The sequence below is a fragment of the Etheostoma spectabile genome, unplaced genomic scaffold (genome assembly GCF_008692095.1).
Source record: "Etheostoma spectabile isolate EspeVRDwgs_2016 unplaced genomic scaffold, UIUC_Espe_1.0 scaffold00569572, whole genome shotgun sequence".
NCBI lineage: Eukaryota > Metazoa > Chordata > Actinopteri > Perciformes > Percidae > Etheostoma > Etheostoma spectabile.
Window position 1 is genome coordinate 1 of NW_022605199.1, and position 22,539 is coordinate 22,539.

Below are 22,539 nucleotides of genomic sequence, written 5' to 3' on the forward strand. Positions count from 1 at the left end.
CTTGTTACCCGCCAAAACAGAATCTCTCAGTCTGGGGTATATCTGATTGTTTTAGTGATTACTCAAGTGTTTTGTGTGTTTGGAAAATAAGAAACCCCGTCTGCTACCCAAAGTAATTAGGATAAGACGGTGTAAAAAAACTACACACAGAGGCTTTCATCCAAGATTTAAAAGCATTAACGGGCCAGATCCAAATGATCCCTTATGTTGACGACGCATGGGACCTCTTTCTCTCAGAGGTTCAAGTCATAGATAGGACATGCACCTTGGACATCTGGTCATTGAACTTGGATTGACAGTGAATGAGAAAAGCAGGGGTCAGATACCACATGACAAAGGATGATGCTGATTGGTCTGAGTATCAGAAATTAAGAAATGCCTGTACAACCAAAACAAGGAATGCAAAATCAAATTAGTATAAGCATTCTTTATCAGGTGACATCAAAAACCCTAAGCAATTGTGGAAGAAACGTAACTCTTTAATTAACAAAACCAGTAAAATTCTTAATACCAAACTTAGAATAAACAACAATATTATCACTGTCTCAATGGCCAATGCCCTCAATCAACATCTTTCTTTATCGGTTGTTCTCACTCATTTAAGCTCTCCTATTCTAGCATAACAAATACCGTTAACAATATCTCATTCTCATTTTCAACAATGAATTCCTCTGATGTCCAACAGGCAATCTCAGAAATAAAACTACCCATCTTATCTGAAACACTTAAATTCTATATTGATGATCCTATAGCCTAAGAGACACTGACCATCTTTTCTTCTCTGTACCGCATATACCTAAAGAAATTGGGAGAGCCGAGAAGCGAAAAGAACAAGCGAGACCGGCTGCTCGTGTCAGTAGCGTTACATCCTGGTATCAAACACACAGGCCTCGTAGCTTCAAACACTTTGGGGTCATTCTAATGACGCCTTCCCACAGTCTGATACTTTTACCACAAACTGAAACTGTCTTAAAATTGCACAAACATCGTATGTCTATTCATGAATCAATTCACACACATTATTTATCTGACTTCATTCTCTCCCATGACATCCCCAGTGCTGCTCATTTTAGCCTTGTTTAGCTCCTTGTTTTGGTTTGACAGAGTATTTACCGTTTTAAATTAATTTACCAAAAATGAAATGCCCTGCTGGAATGAATACAGTGCAATGTCTGGACGGTGTGTTCGGGTGTGGCTGTAAAGTGGAGTTTCCCCTTTCAGCTGCTCCAACAGTCACACAGACACTGAGCTCTGTGTTGGAGACTCAGAGAGCCTCCTACTGTCTGCATCCAGATGGACAGGAAGAAACCCCGGGTCAAAGTCTGGCCTCACACCTGCTGCACACGCACACGCACACGTGGACGCACTTCATTCCAAATGCAAAGATTCCTGTTTGCTTGGTCCTCTAACAGACAACACACATAATAACAATGGCAAATGCCAGTCATGTCTTCCGATATCTGTTTCGTCATTTAGACACACATCTATATAATATATATAGATTTATATATAATATATGACATTAATGTATATTACATTAATGCTGTTTTATTGTATTATATATATATTACATTTAATTACTTCCATATTAATACTGACACTCTGGGGATCAATAGAGTTTGTTTGTCCAAGCAACAGTCAAAAAAAGCGCAAAGTGTTATTGCATTTTTACTTGATAAATAGTGAGGAAGGTCTGTCTAGTCCACACAGCATTCTGGGACGGGAGAAAAACAATTTCTGGTTTATTGGCATTTCCATTGGCATTTCTCCCTCCAGCCCATGGGCCCACCACCTGTGGGAGGATCCAAAGGGGTAGGGTGCGCTGCTACATGGGTGGCAGCGAAGGTCAGGGGCTTCGACGGACCAGAACCGGGCGGCAGAGGCTGGCTCTGGGGACGTGGAATGTCACCTCTCTGTGGGGGAAGGAGCCGGAACTTGTGCGGGAGGTGGAGCGCTACCGGTTAGATCTGGTGGGGCTTACCTCTACGCACAGTCTCGGTTCTGGAACCGTACTCCTGGATAGGGGTTGGACTCTGTCCTACTCCGGAGTTGCCCGTGGTGTGAGGCGCCGGGCGGGTGTGGGGATACTCACAAGTCCCCAGCTGAGTGCCGCAGCGTTGGAGTTCACCCCGGTGGACGAGAGGGTCGCCTCCCTACGCCTGCGGGTGATGGGGGGGAAAACTCTGACTGTTGTTTGTGCATATGCACCATACAAGAGTTCGGAGTATTCGGCCTTCTTGGAGACCGTGAATGGAGTCCTGTATGGGGCTCCAGTAGGGGACTCCATAGTTCTGCTGGGGGACTTCAACGCACACGTGGGCAATGATGGAGATACTTGGAGAGGCGTGATTGGGAGGAACGGCCTCCCTGATCTAAACCAGAGTGGTTGTCTGTTGTTGGACTTCTGTGCTAGTCATGGATTGTCCATCACAAACACCATGTTCAAACACAGGGATGCTCATAAGTGTACTTGGTACCAGAGCACCCTAGGCCAAAGGTCAATGATCGATTTTAGAATCGTTTCATCTGATCTGAGGCCGTATGTTTTGGACACTCGGGTGAAGAGAAGGGCAGAGCTGTCAACTGATCACCATCTGGTGGTGAGTTGGGTCAGGGGGTGGGGGAAGACTCTGGACAGACCTGGTAAGCCCAAACGGATAGTGCGGGTAAACTGGGAACGTCTGGAGGAGGCCCATGTACGACGGACTTTCAACTCACACCTCCGGCGGAGCTTTTCGGACATCCCTGTGGAGGCTGGGGGCCAAGTTTCCATTGCTAAAGCTGCGGCAGCGAGCTGTGGTCTTAGGGTGTTTAGGTGCCTCAAGGGGCGGTAACCACGAACACCTGGTGGACACCGGTGGTCAGGGAAGCCGTCCGACTGAAGAAGGAGTCTTTCCGGGATATGTTGTCTCGGAGGACTCCGGAGGCAGTTGCAGGGTACCGACGGGCCCGAAGGGCTGCAGCCTCTGCCGTGACAGAGGCAAAGCAGCGGGTGTGGGAGAAGTTCGGAGAAGATATGGAGAAGGACTTTCGGTCGGCACCAAGGTGCTTCTGGAAAACTGTTCGCCACCTCAGGAGGGGGAAGCGAAGAATCATCCAAGCTGTATACAGTAAGGATGGGACGTTGTTGACCTCAACTGAGGAGGTAATAGGGCGGTGGAAGGAGCACTTTGAGGAACTCCTAAATCCAGCTGACACGCCCTCTGTGGTAGAGGTGGAGCTGGAGGATGATGGGGGATTGTTGTCAATTTCCCTGGTGGAAGTCGCTGAGGTAGTCAAACAACTCCACAGCGGCAAAGCCCCAGGGATTGATGAGATCCGTCCAGAAATGCTGAAGGCTCTGGGTGTGGAGGGGCTGTCTTGGTTGACACGCCTCTTCAACATTGCGTGGAAGTCTGGGACGGTGCCTAAGGAGTGGCAGACCGGGGTGGTGGTTCCCCTCTTCAAAAAGGGGGACCAGAGGGTGTGTGCCAATTATAGGGGTATCACACTTCTCAGCCTCCCTGGTAAAGTCTACTCCAAGGTGCTGGAAATGAGGGCTCGGCCGATAGTCAAACCTCGGATTGAAGAGGAACAATGCGGATTCGTCCTGGTCGTGGAACAACGGATCAGATCTTTACTCTCGCAAGGATCTTGGAGGGGGCCTGGGAGTAGCCCAAACCAGTCTACATGTGTTTTGGGATCTGGAGAAGGCGTAACCGGGTCCCCCGGGAGAAATTGTGGGAGGTGCTGCGGGAATATGGGGGTGAGGGTGGTCCTTCTCAGGGCCATCCAATCTCTGTATGACCAAAGCGAGAGCTGTGTCCGGGTTCTCGGCAGTAAGTCGGACTCGTTCCAGGTGAGGGTTGGCCTCCGCCAGGGCTGCGCTTTGTCACCAATCCTGTTTGTAATATTTATGGACAGGATATCGAGGCGTAGTCGGGGCGGGGAGGGGTTGCAGTTCGCTGCTTTTTGCGGATGATGTGGTCCTGATGGCATCATCGGTCTGTGACCTTCAGCACTCACTGGATCGGTTCGCAGTAGAGTGAAGCAGCTGGGATGAGGATCAGCACCTCTAAATCTGAGGCCATGGTTCTCAGCAGGAAACCGATGGAGTGCTTTCTTCGGGTGGGGAGTGAGTCCTTACCACAAGTGAAGGAGTTTAAGTACCTTGGGGTCTTGTTCGCGAGTGAGGGGACCATGGAGCGTGAGATTGGTCGGAGAATCGGAGCAGCCAGTGCGGTATTACATTCCGTTTATCGCACCGTTGTGACAAAAAGAGAGCTGAGCCAGAAGGCAAAGCTCTCGATCTACCGGGCAATTTTCGTTCCTACCCTCACCTATGGTCATGAAGGCTGGGTCATGACCGAAGAACGAGATCCAGGGTACAAGCGGCGAAATGGGTTTCCTCAGGAGGGTGGCTGGCGTCTCCTTAGAGATAGGGTGAGAAGCTCAGTCATCCGAGAGGAGCTCGGAGTAGAACGCTGCTCCTTCGCGTTTGAAAGGAGCCAGTTGAGGTGGTTGGGCATCTGGTAAGGATGCCTCCTGGGCTCCCTAGGGAGGTGTTCCAGGGCGTCCAACTGGGAGGAGGCCTCGCGGGAAGACCCAGGACTAGGTGGAGAGATTATATCTCCAACCTGGCCTGGGAACGCCTCGGGATCCCCCAGTCGGAGCTGGCTGATGTGGCTCGGGAAAGGGAAGTTTGGGGTCCCCTACTGGAGCTGCTGCCCCCACGACCCGATACCGGATAAGCGGATGAAGATGGATGGATGGCATTTCCATAAACCAATCCCAATTGTCATGGGTGGTGCTATAGGCGCCGGACGGAGCCACGATGCTTCTGCTAAATAGTCTCAGGAAGGAAGTTGTTTTGGTGGAACATGTGTACGTTCAGAAGTAGTTTTAGTCGTCAACGGCAAACTCCAATTGGACAGATAACGTGGGAGGATTTTGTTGTTACATCAAGTACTTTTAACGCTTTAAGTACATTTGATATGATACCTATGATCTGATATTTTCAATACAGGACTTACTTGTAACAGTCTTTTTACAGTATGCTATTAGTACTTTTACTGAGGTAAAGGATCTGAATATTTCTTCCACCTCTGCCAGTCACAACACCGGTTTCAAAACTAATTCAGCAAGGGAACAAAGATTTTGAGAAGACAAGCGTCTTCTTGTCTACGGCTAAACAGACGAAGAGTTCACAGCTGTGCTACAGCAGCCGTGAGGCTGAGCTAAATGATAACATCTCCGTGCTAACATGCTAACATGCCTAAGTTACAGTTGCAGTGCAAACATGCAGAAGTTTAGCATAACGATTACCTTGCTGGTTTAGCGTGTTAGTGTGCAAACATTTGCTTATTACATAAACACAAAGTAAACAAAGCTGTGGGCTGAATGTCATTAGTTTACTTTCTTATACCACTGCCACACATTACTTATATACTTACTGGTTACCAACACTTCTAGCACAGTATTATTTTATATTACTGTATAGTCCCATATTTAAGCTGCTGGGCTATTTAATGTCTACGATTCTAATCAGATTTATTATTAGAGATGTAAGAATGTCTTTGCCAACAACTGCTTCATGAAATATTTTTTTTTTATGAAAATGTATTCACACTTACACTTCACAACTTTAGCTGAAAGTCATCAAATGCCACACGGTTGTCATTTACCCCCAAAAAACATCCTCCCACGGCGATTACCCTGCTCTTCTTTACACACTAACATCATCAGTACTGCAGATGCAGATTCTGACTACCCACCTACAGTCATCGTCTGACCTTCGGGAGCCTTGAACATCAGATATGTCGGCTGCGCCCAATCAGCGAGGAGTTGGAGGACACCGACAGACACAGACAGAAGACGGTCAACTCCAGAAAGACCCAAAGGGAAGCCTTCATGAAGGGCTGCTCAGTCCAACACAACAACCGAGCTCCCACACTTAAAAAAAACAACAACTTCCATGTCTGGAAAGGCGTTGGTTAACCAACTTCATTCCTGACTGGTCAAATAGCCTACAACCTCTATCTACACAGCACTGTGGAGTGAGGTCTGGCTACACCACACATACCTTCTGGGATAAGAGGACAGAAAAGCATTTCTTTAACCAATCAAAAATCATCATTGGGTGGCACTGAGCCCCAGACACAATAACGGTGCCTCTGTAAAAAAAAGCCCGTGAAGGAACCTGTTTCGGTGGAACATGTGTCCGTTCAGAAGTAGTTTTATTCTGGAAACAGGAAACTCAGATTGGACAGATAGTCCAGCTAGCTGTCTGGATTTACCCTGCAGAGAGGACCAGGTAACCATAGCCCTCAGAAATCCACCAGAGGTTGGACACCAACACAAAAGAAGAGGAAGGGGACGAACATTAGGCCAAAAATTAGGGACATCCGGCAAAAGTTCCAGCAACACCGGAAAAAACCCCGGAAGTGGAAACCTATCCTAAATATAGACTACCACACCGCTGACGTATGCACAGAGGGGATAGGACGCCATCAACAGGCGACCAAATGTGACAGAGCGTTACCTTGAATATAATGACAGATTTCTCTGGGTTTAGTTGAGTACACAACTCAGCTAAATATATAACATATAGTTCTAGTTGTTTTGGGACATTTTACTGCAGAAATATTACATGTTTGATTTGTTTTGAATTTGTTAAAAAAAACAGCCTCAAAAATAAAAACACAATTTAGAGAAACTTCAGAAACTTTTTCAGCTTCAGTTCCATCAGCCCCCCCCTCCCCCCCCGCTCACTCACAGATAACATTTACATCAGAATACATTAGATTAGATTCACTTCAATAATCTCAGTGGAAGGTTAATTGCATCAAAGCACCAGCAGAAAATCAGTTGGATATTATTGTTGAAACAGTTTGATCAACGTGTTAAAGGCCAATTATAACGAACAATGTTGTACATTTGTTCATTATAATTTGAAGGTACCATATCAAATGTGAGGATCAGGGAGGCGATGTGACCCAGAAGTCAACGGGAGGCATCTGATCAGGCTAATGAGATGGAGAGATCCAACCAGCGGCGATAAAAATAATGCACAAACGCTAATCTGTGACAGACACGGTTATGAAAGGTTGTTTCTGTGTGTGCGTGTGTGTGTGTGTGAATACTAAATCTTTATCCCCTGATTATGCAGCTGCTGACTTTTCCACCCTGTCTTTGAAGTGAGTAGCTCCACAGGAGAAACGAGAGCACTTGATGTGAGTGTTAGATTAGGCTGAAAAAAAGAAGACGATGCACAGCGGCGGCGAAGGCCACGTTGTTACCGCTCATTAAAGAGACACCCGAAGAGGACGAACACGCTACTTTGTAGTTTTTCTTTACCTTTTAGCGATGAACAAAAAAAAGCGCCTGCTGCTTCTTTCAGTTCGTACTAAGGTCACTCATAATATAGGTAATCAGTTTTAGGACTGTAGCCCTGTGTGTGTGTGTGTGTGTCCTGGTCCTTTGCCTACATATCTTTATTATAACACACACCTACATACTCTTTCCCAGCAATGGAGACGTATTCAGATTTTTTAGTGCTTGGGAGTAAATGTAGTTAGTTACATTTCACCACTGGTCTTTAGTCTTAGTTTCGGGAAGATTACTCCTCTATAGTACTAGGTCTAGATGCGAGGGAGACCACGTCCATGCTGTATTTTGAACGTTGTCCTACGCTCTGTTTGGCACTGAACCGGGCGTTCTTCCACTCCCACAGACACATCTGAAAATTCTCAGTGGGTGTGGAAAAACAAAGCTTCTCCAAAACAATGACGTACGCCTGTTCAAACGGAGGATGATGTTAAAAAAGCAGACTTATTCTGGCATTCAGGGTCTGCTGTTATTGCTGGGTTTAGATGACTTCATCCAATGCCATGAGTTATTGATCTGATCTGTAAGACTTTACATACAGCATCAGTAGGAAGATATAAAAATAATAGTGAGTCGGCATTCCAGTTCATCCCAAGCTGTTGAATGGGGTCGAGGACAGGTTCTTCTACACCAAACTGGTGTTTAAATCCATTACTTTTCTTTTTAAAACATACCCTCAATGGGCCTCATTAACCAAACGTTCTTCAGAACAACTGTTCTCTTATTTGGGATTGTCTTAAGTAAGAACCAAATCTATGCACACTCTAGAACACTCTTACGCACAATGAGAGCTGGCATGTTTGAGCAAAGTAAGTAGCTTTCAGTACCGTGTTCATCCGTTCTACTGGCATTTGTCAAGTGTTTCAAGTTAAAGTACATGGAATCCGTGGTATCGAAATCAGCATCGAGAATAGGGTTATTTTACTGGTATGGCACCGACTACTGGGTTTTTGGTATCGTGACACCCCTAATTGTAACTGGCGCAGAATCTGAGTGACAGCATTTTAACCGTGTTACAGCCAGCTACTAGCTTAACGGTAGGCTACCGTTACCTGCTGCCCAGCGCACATGCAGTGATGCAGGGATTTTTGCCTCCGACGTCTGTTTCGGAGCACTAGAGGGCAGCACAGGAATTTAAGAGTAGTCTATATCCACAATGTTCCACTTCTGAGATTGCTCGGTTGTTGCCGGAAATTCCGCTCTTTTCAACCGGATGTCCGTCCCCGTCCTCTGTCTCTGTGTTGGTGCTCTAACCTGCAGCTGATTTCTGCAGGGTAAATCCAGACAGCTAGCTAGACTATCTGTCCAATCGGAGTGTTCTGCTGACGACTAAAACTACTTCTGAACGTACACATGTTCCACCAAAACAAGTTCCTTCATGAGACTATTTAGCAGCGGCACCGTGGCGCCATCCAGCGTTTAGCCCCGCCCAAGACGATTGTGATTGGTTTAAAGAAATGCCGATAAACCAGAGCACGGTTTTCTCCCATCCCAGAATGCTGTGTGGACTTGTCAGACCCTCCTTTTCAGTGCTGTGGAGCAAGGTCTGGCAATGTGAGACCACTTTAAGTGGCACCAAAATAAGTCATCAAAATCTGCGTTGCCATAGGGTTAGGTTCCTAAACCACCGGGATCTAACAAACAGGCATCTGGTTACTCTTTTAGAGAAAACCAGAACTTCAGAGAAGCCCCTGACTGCAGACCCGCAGACACGTTGAGGGGCGGGGTTAAACGTTTAACCCCGCCCCTCAACGTTTAACCCCTTTAAACTCTCCAGCATTTGACCCTGTCATTTCATCGCAATATCAGAGTGAATTTAGCAGTATGCACCCACGCTTCGGACAGCCCTTTTTAGTCAATAAATAATGGAAGTAAGTGTGGACTTTTATAGTTGTTTGGTTTCAAAAACAAATAAAAAAAGCTTGTTATGTCTATTTTAATGTTTCTGCACAAGTTGAGCAGGCTGAGGGTCGGATTGGAAGGCTAACTCCCTTCTTTAACTGCTAGCTCCAAGTAATCTGAAAGTGTGGAAATTATTTCCATTGAAGGACAATGTTCCAGTCGTTGTGTGCATGGACGGTCTCTGAATCGTCTGCAACCAGGAGATGAAGGAGAAATCAGATCACAACACCCAGCACATCTTTGTCTCTGTCCCCCCTGGCATAGCGCGGTTAGCGCGACCAGTGCAGGGGCTAGCGCCCATGACTCGCGTGTGGATGATAGCCTGTAGATCTGTCTTTAGTGTAGAATGTCTTCAGTGTAGATATGTCTTCAGTGAATGAGCCACAACTCAACCAGTGGTCTCCTTCTTAAGCGAGTTTTATTGTGTAAGACCGCCAGAGGATAACAGGTGTGTGAAGGCGATCTGTGTGAAGGCGATCTGCCGTTATATGAGATATATGGATTAAAATAATTTCTTTTGTGTTTACTTATGTTTGTTTTGCTTTTTTGCTGCTGTAACAAGGAAATTCCCCCGCTGTGGGATGAATAAAGTATCTAATCTAATTATTGTTGTTGTTATTATGGTTGTATATAGTTATTAAACTTATTTTCATAATTATGGTGTTATATATATATATATATATATATATATATATATATATTATAGTGTATATATATAAATATACACATACTATATACATTATATAATATTGATATTATATAGTCTCATGATCGTTTGATTTTGATAACATTAAGAAAGTATCAGGTTGCAATTGATTATGATAAATATACATTCAAATATTCTACTTTTTTATCATTTAATTTAATATGAAGTATTTAATGTTTTGTGAATGTGTCAATATTGTATTTCATAATTAGTAAAACCAAAAGATAAGTTCATTATGTTTAAATCGTTGCATTTCGCCACATCCAGTAAGGTTTCTAGTCCCACATGTATTAAATGAGTTGGGTAGTGGACGGTTGGAGACTGGGCGGAGTTAAACGTTTGACCCCGCCCCTCAACGTGTCTGCGGGTCTGCAGTCAGGGGTACATGGAACTTCAGAGCTGACATGTCACGTTCACTGGCTGTTACTGTTAGAGACTAGAGGTCAAATCAAACCCAGAGACGTCAGCATGTTAATCATGTTCTTAGTCCCCCTCAAACCTACTGACCGCCAGGCAAACGCACGCACACACACACACACACCACACACACACACCTGAAAATCATAGTTTCCTGGAAAACAGCCCAGTAGCTCTATTAAGGTATAATGAGTGTGCCTTTTCCCACACATGTAAGAAGGTCTCACGTTACCATGGCATCACTGTCTAAACTGTTTGTCCTGATTGGCTGGGAGGACAAGCGCATCTCAGTGTTGAGATGAAGAGACGATGAATAAGAAGAAAAACAACACCTCAGAGGAGGAAAGAAGCTCAGACTCTAAAGCAAGGCGTCCAAAGAGCCACAGCTCGGGGGTCAAACTCCCTTTCAATGAATATGCTGTATGCGTGCAACCCTAAAACAACATTATATACTACTAAAACTACCGTATATACTCATAACACCTACGTAAAACATTTCATTTTATCTTTTCAGGGAAGTCATTAAGAAGAGGTTCCAATCTGCAATCGCGGCCTGACAAGTGGCCGACTGCAGAGTTGTAAAATGATCACATTGACCAAATCTGCAAAACAGTTGCAAATAATTGAATCTACCTCCAGCAATATCTCTCAAACTAAAGCATGAATGAAGTTCTATTTTAGACTACTCGCAGCAAAAGAGATTCCAGATAGATCTATGTCTGAACCACATTCTTTCCTTAAACTTAAAGGGACAGTTCTGAGCTTTTGAAATGTGATTGGTTGCTCCTTCTCCATTAGGGGGGTTAGCTCCAGTAGACCCCGGTTTAGGGAAAGCAGGCACGAGTAACAAATGGACGCTAAGACATGTCCTGCTGTGGACAGGGAAGCAGATAAATGCATTTAGGCACCAAAAAACATCTATATTGGTTTAAGTGGACTCATGATTTAGAATATTTCACTGCTTTACCTTGCTGTCAGACAGCTCGGAAGCCTTATCTATCCACGCCACCAGACCCTTTAACTTCATCCCCTCCATCGGTTAGTTAGTTTGTGTTATTGTGTGACTTCTGGGTGAAAATGTTTGTGTTTATTTTCCTATCTCTGAGGCTGTTAAAGCTCACAGCTGATGTGAACTCAGCACCAAACTGCCATCTTTCATTCTGGGATCCAACACTTAAAAACAACCAATGACTTCTGACATGAGAGAGGACTGCTAAGAGTTGAAACAACGCCCAATTTATCCATCAATTATCCATCATTTTATAGACATTAATCAGAGAAATTGAGGGAGTTGAGGACTTTTTGCTCTATCACTACCAAATAAGGCTTTGCAATACTGATGATGAGGCGCCATCTGCTGGTTACTAGCTGCATTACACCCATTATATCACTGATGGAGGACGTCTGAATCAATCAATCGCAAATAAAATTGTAAAAAAACACAAAAACACCCTTCCCTCTGTGTTACCCTGGTAACGTAAACACCTTGGATACGTTGCTGCTACTGTGGGAATGTACTCTACTGTACTAAAATATTGAAACACAAACCTACACCATTACAAAACGTATTCTATGGCGAAGTGAGTGATGAACCGTTGTTGTTCTTCCCTTTGAACAGAGCCTGTTCGCTCCCTATGGTTTGGAACACGCTGGTCAGTTTCTCACCCAGAAATGTGGGCAGTTTTTCCGTCTTTACCCGGCTTGTAATAGTGACCTACATTTCCCATGAACACTATGCCGTGACGTGTTACACAAGCGTTGGCTTGTGCTATTGATTGCGAGCTACGCTGAAATGGAGAAGACAAACAGAACGGGAGGAGCTGAGAATTAAGCAGTAAAGTAGAATAAAAAACGAACGTGGCTGATGAAAAATCTGATTGGCTGCTAGTTTGAAAAATCTACTCGGCGTGTGGCTGGAGATCAAAACAGTTCATTTAAAGCCCTGAATATTGAAAGAGCGCCACAGCTCGGAAACAAGCTTCTGTGTCTCAGTACCGTCCGTCCATCAATACCAAACAACAAAAAAACAATCCCAAGAGATGAGAACCTGGGCCCACTCATCACGCAGCATTTCCTCGTTTCCCCAATAAGACGGGCAAATCCAAACTCACACCATTTGTGGGCCTGCTGTCTGCGCTGGGTCTGAGTCTCAGTAGCTCCTTCTTCACTGGCCATGTCTTCCCCTCCTCCTGCCCTCTTTCCCAATCATTCTACTCTTCTTTCTGTATTTTCCTTCCACTCATGCAGAGACCTCTCTCCTTATCTATCAGATCTCCTTCCAATGGCCAATCCCGTCGCAGCTGTTCTGCGTCGGTATCAATCAGCAGCCTTTCCGCCTGCCATTGGCGAGGCCGCCGTCTCTTCCTGGACACCAGCGAGACACAACAACACAGAGGAAGGCCCGATGATTTCAAAGAATTTATCAAACACTCTGGTGTATTTTCAGGATCAAGAGAGTGACAGCAGTACATGTGGTTTTACAATTAGTAAATCAAAACAGCTGTGTGTGAGATCTCATTAACTCACCATTACAGTATTCCATATTAGGCTAACACATACTGGCTACTCATATGTAATATTATTATATTTTATTTTGAGATATATATATATTAATATATATATATATATATATATATATATATACACACACACACACCACAAACACACAAACCACACACAAACACACACATATACACAGAGTATAACAGTATACATACATACTCTATGTAGTAGGGGGCCCCTGCTCCATCTCTCTCAGTTAAGGGGTCCTTGGCCTCACAATACTTCCGTAGGACTGTGAGACCCTTTGCACGTAACGTCACGCTCTACTCGCGCCATGACGGGTGGCAGAAAGAGCTATGCTGTGTGCTGATGTGTGGTTACTACAGATCATATCCACTCCGTGGTTTACTGCATGGATTATGTGTGATAGATAGTTAATGACTGCACTTCCCAGAGCGGGATGCGTGCAGGCGCGTAGAAAGTTGCACTGGCACCAGTGAACACGGTGGGGTAGCCCCGACGTGTTATGTATTACGTAGATGTTAATACAAAATAAAGCCTAGATGATGCATTAGTAACTAATGCGTGTGGTAATGTGTGTTGACCTATATGTGGTTGGTGTTGATCAAAGAATCCATGCATGGAAATAATGTGTGTATTGGATATGTGATAGTATACTGATGGAAATGAAGAGTTTTCATATTTGATTCCATTCACTGGTTAGAAAGTTTCACTAAACTCCCTCACACCCATGAAAAATTTGTATGATGGGGACAGGGTTTTACTGTAAAGTTACTTAAACTAATATGATGTTATAAAAAATAAAGCAGATTTTTGCATGTGATTAAAATTATGAGAATATATTTGCTCCTTTCTCTGTCTGCTACCGGTTAATTTTCGGGGATCTGCCTTCGTCATGGCGTGGTCACGTGTTTGCAAAGGGCTATAAAATAAGTCGTTGGTCCGATTCTTTCAAACAACTCCACGGCTGCAAAAGAAGTTGTTTCTATAGAAGTCTATGAGGAAAAATTCAATAATTTCACATTTCATTCCAAACAGGTTATGAGAAAACCACTGTCACATCATCACATTTTGGTTGATGTGTCTTAGCATAAAAGGTGCCACACCAGCTATCTCTAACTGTACTGTCTGAGCAGGTAGAGGAACTGGGTTAACTTCAACCACCATCACTTTAACTTATTCAATTGAATATCTTCCCCTCTGTGAAAACGGTTCTGTGACTCAATCAGCCTGCAGAGCAAGAGAAAGTGGCTACAACTGCAGGATGACTCGGTTTCCCATTAATCAGCCCCAGTGCCAGATCAACAGGAACAAAAAAAGATGTCATGGCGGTTTCCATTTCCTGCTAAAGGACACACCCACACACACACACACACACACACAACACACCCCACACACCCACACACACACACACACCCAACAACACATTAAATATAACTCGATTGAGAGCTCTCTCGTCTCAGAGAGCCGAATGGGCCATGGATGCAGGCTGTAACTAGGCCACAATAACCAGAAACACCTGAAAAATGGCTGACTGCTTCTTGCTGTTTAACGGAGGAGCTCTTCCACGCTGGTTTGCATCTCAACAACACTGGTCACCCAGAAAGGGGAGCAGGTTATGGCCCCAGATATGCCAGCATTTAAAACAGCAGCCTGTTCTCGTAGTTATGAACCATCCGTACATAACTACGTAAAATTAAGTAAGGGATAATGTAGAGCAAGGCGGTTGCTATAGCGAATACAACCATGACAGGGTGATCAGGACTCTGTCAGGGTTGGATTCGCATAACAACCACCTCGCTCTACATTATCCGCTTATACATTGCTACTTACCAAATAAATCAATAATCACGCAGCAAATATTGATTTAAATACGATTGTATTGCTTCCACTAAAGAAAATAGTCCATTCCGTCTCTAAGGTTGGAATCCTGCATCCATAGCAACCTAAACTCTGTGGCTGGTTAATGCTAATAACTCAAACACCACAGTATCTCCCCTCTGCTGCCAATACATTTCTGGTAAAAGCCAGCGGTCTGTCCGGGCCTATGACCCAGCTGCTGCTTTAATCACGGCAGGTAAGACACATTAGCTCAAGCGTTGTAGTGAGCTAGCGGGCTATCTGCTGCTGCTGCTCTATCATAGCATAGACTGTATATATAGTAGAGATCATAGACTGTATATTTAGATGTAGAGATTATAGACCGTGTATAAAGATTTAGAGATCAGACCGTATATAAAGACGTAGACATCATAGACTGTATATATAGATGTATAGATCATAGACCGTATATATAGATGTAGTGATCATAGACCGTACATATAGATGTAGAGATCAGACCGTACATAAAGACGTAGAGATCATAGACCGTATATATAGATGTAGAGATCATAGACCGTATATAAAGACGTAGAGATCATAGACCGCATATAAAGACGTAGAGATCATAGACCGTATATATAGATGTAGAGATCATAGGCCGCATATATAGATGTAGAGATCATAGACCGCATATATAGATGTAGAGATCATAGACCGCATATATAGACGTAGAGATCATAGACTGTATATAAAGACATAGTGATCATAGACCGTGTATATAGATGTAGAGATCATAGACCGCATATATAGACGTAGAGATCATAGACTGTATATAAAGACATAGAGATCATAGACCGTGTATAAAGACATAGTGATCATAGACCGTATATATAGACGTAGAGATCATAGACCGTATGTAAAGACATAGAGATCATAGACCGTATGTAAAGACATAGTGATCATAGACCGTATATATAGACCTAGAGATCATAGACCGTATGTAAAGACATAGAGATCATAGACCGTATATAAAGACATAGAGATCATAGACCGTATGTAAAGACATAGTGATCATAGACCGTATATATAGACATAGAGATCATAGACCGTATGTAAAGACATAGAGATCATAGACCGTATATATAGACGTAGAGATCATAGACCGTATGTAAAGACATAGAGATCATAGACCGTATATAAAGATGTAGAGATCATAGACCGTATGTAAAGACATAGAGATCATAGACCATATATATAAACATAGAGATCATAGACCGTATGTAAAGACATAGAGATCATAGACCGTATATATAGACGTAGAGATCATAGACCGTATGTAAAGACATAGAGATCATAGACCGTATATATAGATGTAGAGATCATAGACCTTATGTAAAGACATAGAGATCATAGACCATAAAGACATAGAGATCATAGACTGTCTATAAATACATAGAGAGCATAGACCACATATATAGATGTAGAGATCATAGATTGTATATATAGACGTAGAGACTACTACCTTAGTGTACATTTCAGCTGTTCAGCATTTCAACGTCACATTGTTGCGCGACAGAAACACTCCAAACACTGAAACTTTGCTCCAAGCAATCCACACATAGCTTAAATCCAATGTTTTATGATATTGTGTTATATTATATTATTATTATTATAATATGTAAGCAGCCCTTTCATGTTGCCATTGGTCGAGGTGGAGCTAATGACTTCATAATCTGTAACAGTGCAACATATTTAAATGATTAAAACCTAATATAAAAAGTAACTTCATTTATAAAAATAGATGTATAAGCGTAAAGAGAATATTTTTGATCTGAAATTTAGAAGATAAAATTAAAGTACTCGAGTTAAGTAAATGTTTATTAAAGTGCTGCTTGTAATATCATGGCAGAACTGTCGGCCCCTGCAGCAGTATGACAGGAATATTAGATATGCTATATTAATAAAAACACGCAGTGAGGCTCTCTAGGCCTGTATTATACAACAGCACACGAGGACATACAGTTGAATGATAGTGTCACCATTAATGCTGTGATGAATTGCAAAAAGAATCCAAATCCGATTAAGAATATCTTCATAATTTAGTACAGGAGGTACAAAAATAGGCTTCCGTGAAGTGGCCATGATGAGGCAACTATAACGCTCCAGTGAGTACCATAGGCTGCACTCTGCCCTGCAGGAATCCGGGAGGATTAGCAACATTTTCTGCAAAATGTCCTAAAATATCAAACACTATGGATAGAATGCAGAAAAACGACAGTATTTGGTAAAAAGACAATATTGCCCTACGCATCCTTTCGTAATCAGTCAGCCAAACCCCAAAGAGAAACCAAGGGGGAGAGCCTGAAAACAGCATCCATCCCCGGCCCTGACACGGGGGGGGGGGGGGGACCCCATTAGAGACAGACCCGTGGTGAGGAGACGGTCCTACTTACTGTCCGAGGCCATGGCTCCGGTTGTTTCCCTTCAGACTACCGAGTGTGAGATCCGCGGCGCAGAGGCAGCAGCATCCCCGCCGCTCCTCATCCTCCAGACCCGCAAATCTGCACCACACAGCGGCGAAAGGTGACGCCTTCAGGTGCTGTCGGAAACTCGTACACTCAGTGGGTTCGTATGTAACTCATTTCTAGAAACCTTCAAATGATGATTATTTTTTACCCCCCCCCCCCTCCACCTGTTAAATAAGTTATTCGAGCTATTAATTCTAGGAATAATTTGCTCAAACTGCTCCAATTTATGAAACAATAGGGAATCTATAGCTTTGTGGATGCATATTTGACGCACATTGCCCATGATCTTTCAACAAAGCCAATAACGCGATATGTTTTAGGTACAATTTAGTTAAAAGCCAATTTGACTTGTTACTACTTGTTGACATATGTCTTACATATACAGTAAAAAATAAAAATATACAACGCATGTATAATGGCAAAGAAAACCGCCAAAAACCAAAGCAAGAAACGCTAACTGTTAGCCGGTGAGATCGCCACAGATAGCTTTTGCTAAAAGTATAATGTGTATTCTTAAGCTAAATTGACTTACTTTTCCCTTCTAGCGGTTTCTCGTCGTTCATATATATCACTTTTGATTAACTAACACTTTGGTAATTTATTCCACATAGGTAGAGAGAATAAAAACAGCTAACAAGTCAAATATATGCTATATGCTAGTCTGGCATTGCCACAATCCGCACAGCATTCTGGGATGGGAGAAAAAACGAGCGCTGGTTCATTGGCATTTCTTTAAACCAATCATAATCGTCTTGGGCGGGGCTAAGGTCTGGACTGAGCCACGCCGCTTCTGCTAAACAGCCTCGGGAAGGAACGTGTAAAAAGTTGATTTGCATGGTTAAGGGACTTTCAAAAAACCAAATCTTTATATCAATTTAAAGGTAAAAATAAATGGTAGAGTGCAGCTTTTCTTTTCTCATCTATGGTCCATGTTTTTCTTTTGCGTAATAAAGTTGTGTTGTAAAATAGAAAGTTGAAACACACTTACCAATGCATAAATCATGAAACAAAGCTACAGTAATGGTAATGGAAACAGGAAGTTGGCAGAAGGGAGCGATAAAACAAGATTAACAAAGATTTCTCTTTATTGTACAATGATGTCCACATACTTTTGGCCATTCCATATGACCGTGAACCAGAGCCATGGCTCTGCTGGCTGCGTCCTCACTACATGGCTCTGGTCTGGATCAAATGTCACACAAGAAAGAGACGGGATAAAAATAGCATTCATAAAAGAGAAAAGGTTTTATATAAAAACAGTAAAGCTTGATGAACTACATGAGGACAAGTCATTAACCTGAATGTTGTATACAGTCACAAAGTATGCTGTTCTTACTGTAAAAGGCAACGGGGTGACATCATGTTTCTGACTAATCTGGCTAAGCGGCAGATAGCGGATCAATTTTCACCAAGGGAGGGCTGTAAAACCTCAAAAAGGAAACTGGGAATCTTTTCAGCTCTCGTGAGTGTCTCAGGGTGTTTACATTTGACCAAACACCGCATTTCAGAAACAATATTGGGCCCCGGAGAGCTCAGTCAGTACAGGGGCGCCATATATAGAGGTTTACTCCTTGACGCAGTGGGGCCGGGTTCAACTCTGCCCTGAGGCCATTTGCTGCATTTCATTCCCCTCTCTCTCCCTTTCATGTCTTCATCTGTTGTTAAAGCCAGACAATAGCCGACCAAGTAGTTATAGGAACAGTCCACTTCTAAAAACAGTTTTCCCATTTGTGTTCACACTGGCCAAGTAGCCACAGGAACGGACCTTTGTTATTATAACACAGCCATCTAACCACCACTATGCGCAAAAGGGAGAAGACCCTGGCCTGAAGTAGGAACTGCAGTCAGAGGAACTTAATAATTCCCAAATTGGTCAAGTCGGAACACGAGAAAAAAAAAAGGATTCTAGGAACATTATGTTCAAGGAACTGCAATAATCCCTTCAATTGGAAGCAGTTTATGTAACTCTTCACTCTTCGGCCCCCCTACAGGTTGTCTCATTGGAACTACAGTTCACGTGGCTGTAGTTCCAATGAGACAACCTGTAGAGGGGCGCGAATAGGGACAAGTTACATAGGGTTGGCTTTAAGTAAAGGCCTAAAATGCCCCAAAAAATTATCTTAAAAAATAATAAAAACAAAATATCTTTCTCTAACCGACACGTTTGTGTGTTTACATTTTAGACATTGCGGGGGGGGAAAAGTTAATCTAAAAAAAGTTAAAGTTATAACGCTTTAAATGTAAAAACATTCCCATTTTCCATAATACAGAATATTCAAGATGATAGGAGACTTGTGACAAGAACAAAACCATATCAACATTTAAAAACAAACTTAAAATCCCCTGAACAGGATGCCTGCTGACCCCGGCCTCGTCTTCGTCACCACTTGAATCTTTTGTACGTTTGGGTTTTTCTGCACAAAGGGAAAAGAATCACAAAAAGAAACAAGCGAGTGAATTAATGTGTGAAGATACATAAATCACATTAGTTTGGTATTTACAGTAAAATATGGTGGATGGTAATAACCACAGTGGGCATTGTACAAACTAATGCAGAAAGTGTAAGAGAGTAAAAGGTTTACGATGTGTACCTTCACGAACAAAGTCCAGTGTGGTGAGACGGTTGATATGAGTTGTCCTAACGGCTTCTTTCCACAAGTCACCTGAAGAGAACAGAGTTTCAGTACATGAGGATTACTTCACAAAGCATTCATAAAAGACCGTCCTCAGGAACTGCCGTGTGTTATAATTTGGACCGTAACATGTCATAATGTACAATAATGGAACCAAAGCACTCTCATACGACTTATACCTGGGATTTGAACGCAACTAGCACCTCATTCTGAAGCTGATTCCATGCAGATGGGGCTGCAAAATTAAAAGCATTTTTGCCAAAGTCAGTGCGGGCTTTAGGGACTGTCAATAAAAACCAGATCCTGTGAGCGCAGGCGATATGTCGCTGCAGACCTCGGGAGGATGGAAGTGTTCAGATAAGGAGGAAGAAGTCCTAACACTGCCTTATAAATAAAAAAAGATGGCAGTGCATCCAACGCCGAATGGAGAGGGAGAAGCACCCGACCCGAGAATACAACAAACAGTGATGAGTGAGAGATTTTAAGTTTGTGATGAATCTCAAGGCTCCATGAAACAGTGTCCAAAGAAAGAAGACACTGGGAGGTTGAATGCATGTATAAAATATCCCCATAGTCCAAGACAGACAAGAATGTTGCATTAACAAGTTGTTTTTTTACTTCAAAAGATAAACAGGACTGATTCTAAAGAAATAACCTTACTATATTCAGTTTTTTAACCAAATCTTGGACAATGTAAAAGACAGTGATTGGTCAATGGTAATGCCAAAGTATTTGTAATGTTTGTAACTTTAACCTGTTTGTATTTTAAGATCCATAAAAAAACCTGTTGGAACAAATACCGAAAGTTTAATATAATTTGAATATAAAAAAAATATATACATATTATTCATAAGTTGAAATTACTATTCAAATGTGATGCATGTTGGCTAACGTTAGCTTGTTAGTACAAGGGGGAAGGCTGCAGCTGGAAATCAGAAGGACGGGGAGTAGTTTAAACATGACTTTAAAATCCACATCCACCGAGCCAAAGTGCTTATGTTATCATTAGTTAGCTCGTTCTTGTTTTAAGTTAAGGGAGCATAGCTGGGAGCTTCGTGGATATAGCTAAAGTTAATGTTAGCTGCCCTACAGCTGCCAGAGTTAGCTTAGCTGGAAGCTTCATGGACACAGCTAAAGTTAATGTTAGCTGCCCTACAGCTGCAAGAGTTAGCTTAGCTGGAAGCTTCGTGGAGACAGCTAAAGTTAATGTTAGCTACCCTACAGCTGCAAGAGTTAGCTTAGCTGGGAGCTTCGTGGAGACAGCTATAGTTAATGTTAACTGCCCTACAGCTGCCAGAGTTAGCTTAGCTGGGAGCTTCATGGACACAGCTAAAGTTAATGTTAACTGCCTACAGCTGCCAGAGTTAGCTTAGCTGGGAGCTTCATGGACACAGCTAAAGTCAATGTTAACTGCCCTACAGCTGCCAGAGTTAGCTTAGCTGGGAGCTTCATGGACACAGCTAAAGTCAATGTTAACTTCCCTACAGCTGCCAGAGTTAGCTTAGCTGGGAGCTTAATGGAGACAGCTAAAGTTAATGTCAGCTGCCCTACAGCTGCAAGAGTTAGCTTAGCTGGGAGCTTAATGGAGACAGCTAAAGTTAATGTTAGCTGCCCTACAGCTGCCAGAGTTAGCTTAGCTGGGAGCTTCATGGACACAGCTAAAGTTAATGTTAGCTGCCCTACAGCTGCCAGAGTTAGTTTAGCTGGGAGCTTCATGGAGACAGCTAAAGTTAATGTTAGTTGCTCTACAGCTGCCAGAGTTAGCTTAGCTGGGAACTTCATGGAAACAGCTAAAGTTAATGTTAGCTGTCCTACAGCCGCCAGAGTTAGCTTAGCTGGAAGCTTCATGGACACAGCTAAAGTTAATGTTAGCTGCCCTTAGGCTGCCAGAGTTAGCTTAGCTGGGAGCTTAATGGAAACAGCTAAAGTTACTGCCCTACAGCTGCCAGAGTTAGCTTAGCTGGGAGCTTCACGAAGACAGCTAAAGTAATGTTACGCCCTACAGCTGCCAGAGTTAGCTTAGCTGGGAGCTTAATGGAGACAGCTAAAGTTAATGTCAGCTGCCCTACAGCTGCAAGAGTTAGCTTAGCTGGGAGCTTCACGAAGACAGCTAAAGTTACTGCCCTACAGCTGCCAGAGTTAGCTTAGCTGGAAGCTTCATGGACACAGCTAAAGTTAATGTTAGCTGCCCTACAGCTGCCAGAGTTAGCTTAGCTGGAAGCTTCATGGACACAGCTAAAGTTAATGTTAGCTGCCCTACAGCTGCCAGAGTTAGCTTAGCTGGAAGCTTCATGGACACAGCTAAAGTTAATGTTAGCTGCCCTACAGCTGCCAGAGTTAGCTTAGCTGGGAGCTTCATGGAGACAGCTAAAGTTAATGTTAACTGCCCTACAGCTGCCAGAGTTAGCTTAGCTGGGAGCTTCATGGACACAGCTAAAGTCAATGTTAGCTTCCCTACAGCTGCCAGAGTTAGCTTAGCTGGGAGCTTCATGGACACAGCTAAAGTTAATGTCAGCTGCCCTACAGCTGCCAGAGTTAGCTTAGCTGGGAGCTTCACGAAGACAGCTAAAGTTACTGCCCTACAGCTGCCAGAGTTAGCTTAGCTGGGAGCTTCATGGAGACAGCTAAAGTTAATGTTAGCTGC

General features: G+C 43.3%; 1 long non-coding RNA gene across 1 annotated transcript; it reads left to right on the forward strand.

Moving 5' to 3' along the window:
• The first annotated feature begins 1,822 nt into the window (after window positions 1-1,822).
• Window positions 1,823-19,586, forward strand: LOC116685139 (uncharacterized). The gene is made up of 3 exons (XR_004330911.1): window positions 1,823-1,833; window positions 9,589-9,591; window positions 19,487-19,586. It is a non-coding gene; the product is annotated as an uncharacterized LOC116685139 (long non-coding RNA).
• Window positions 19,587-22,539: the final 2,953 nt, after the last annotated feature.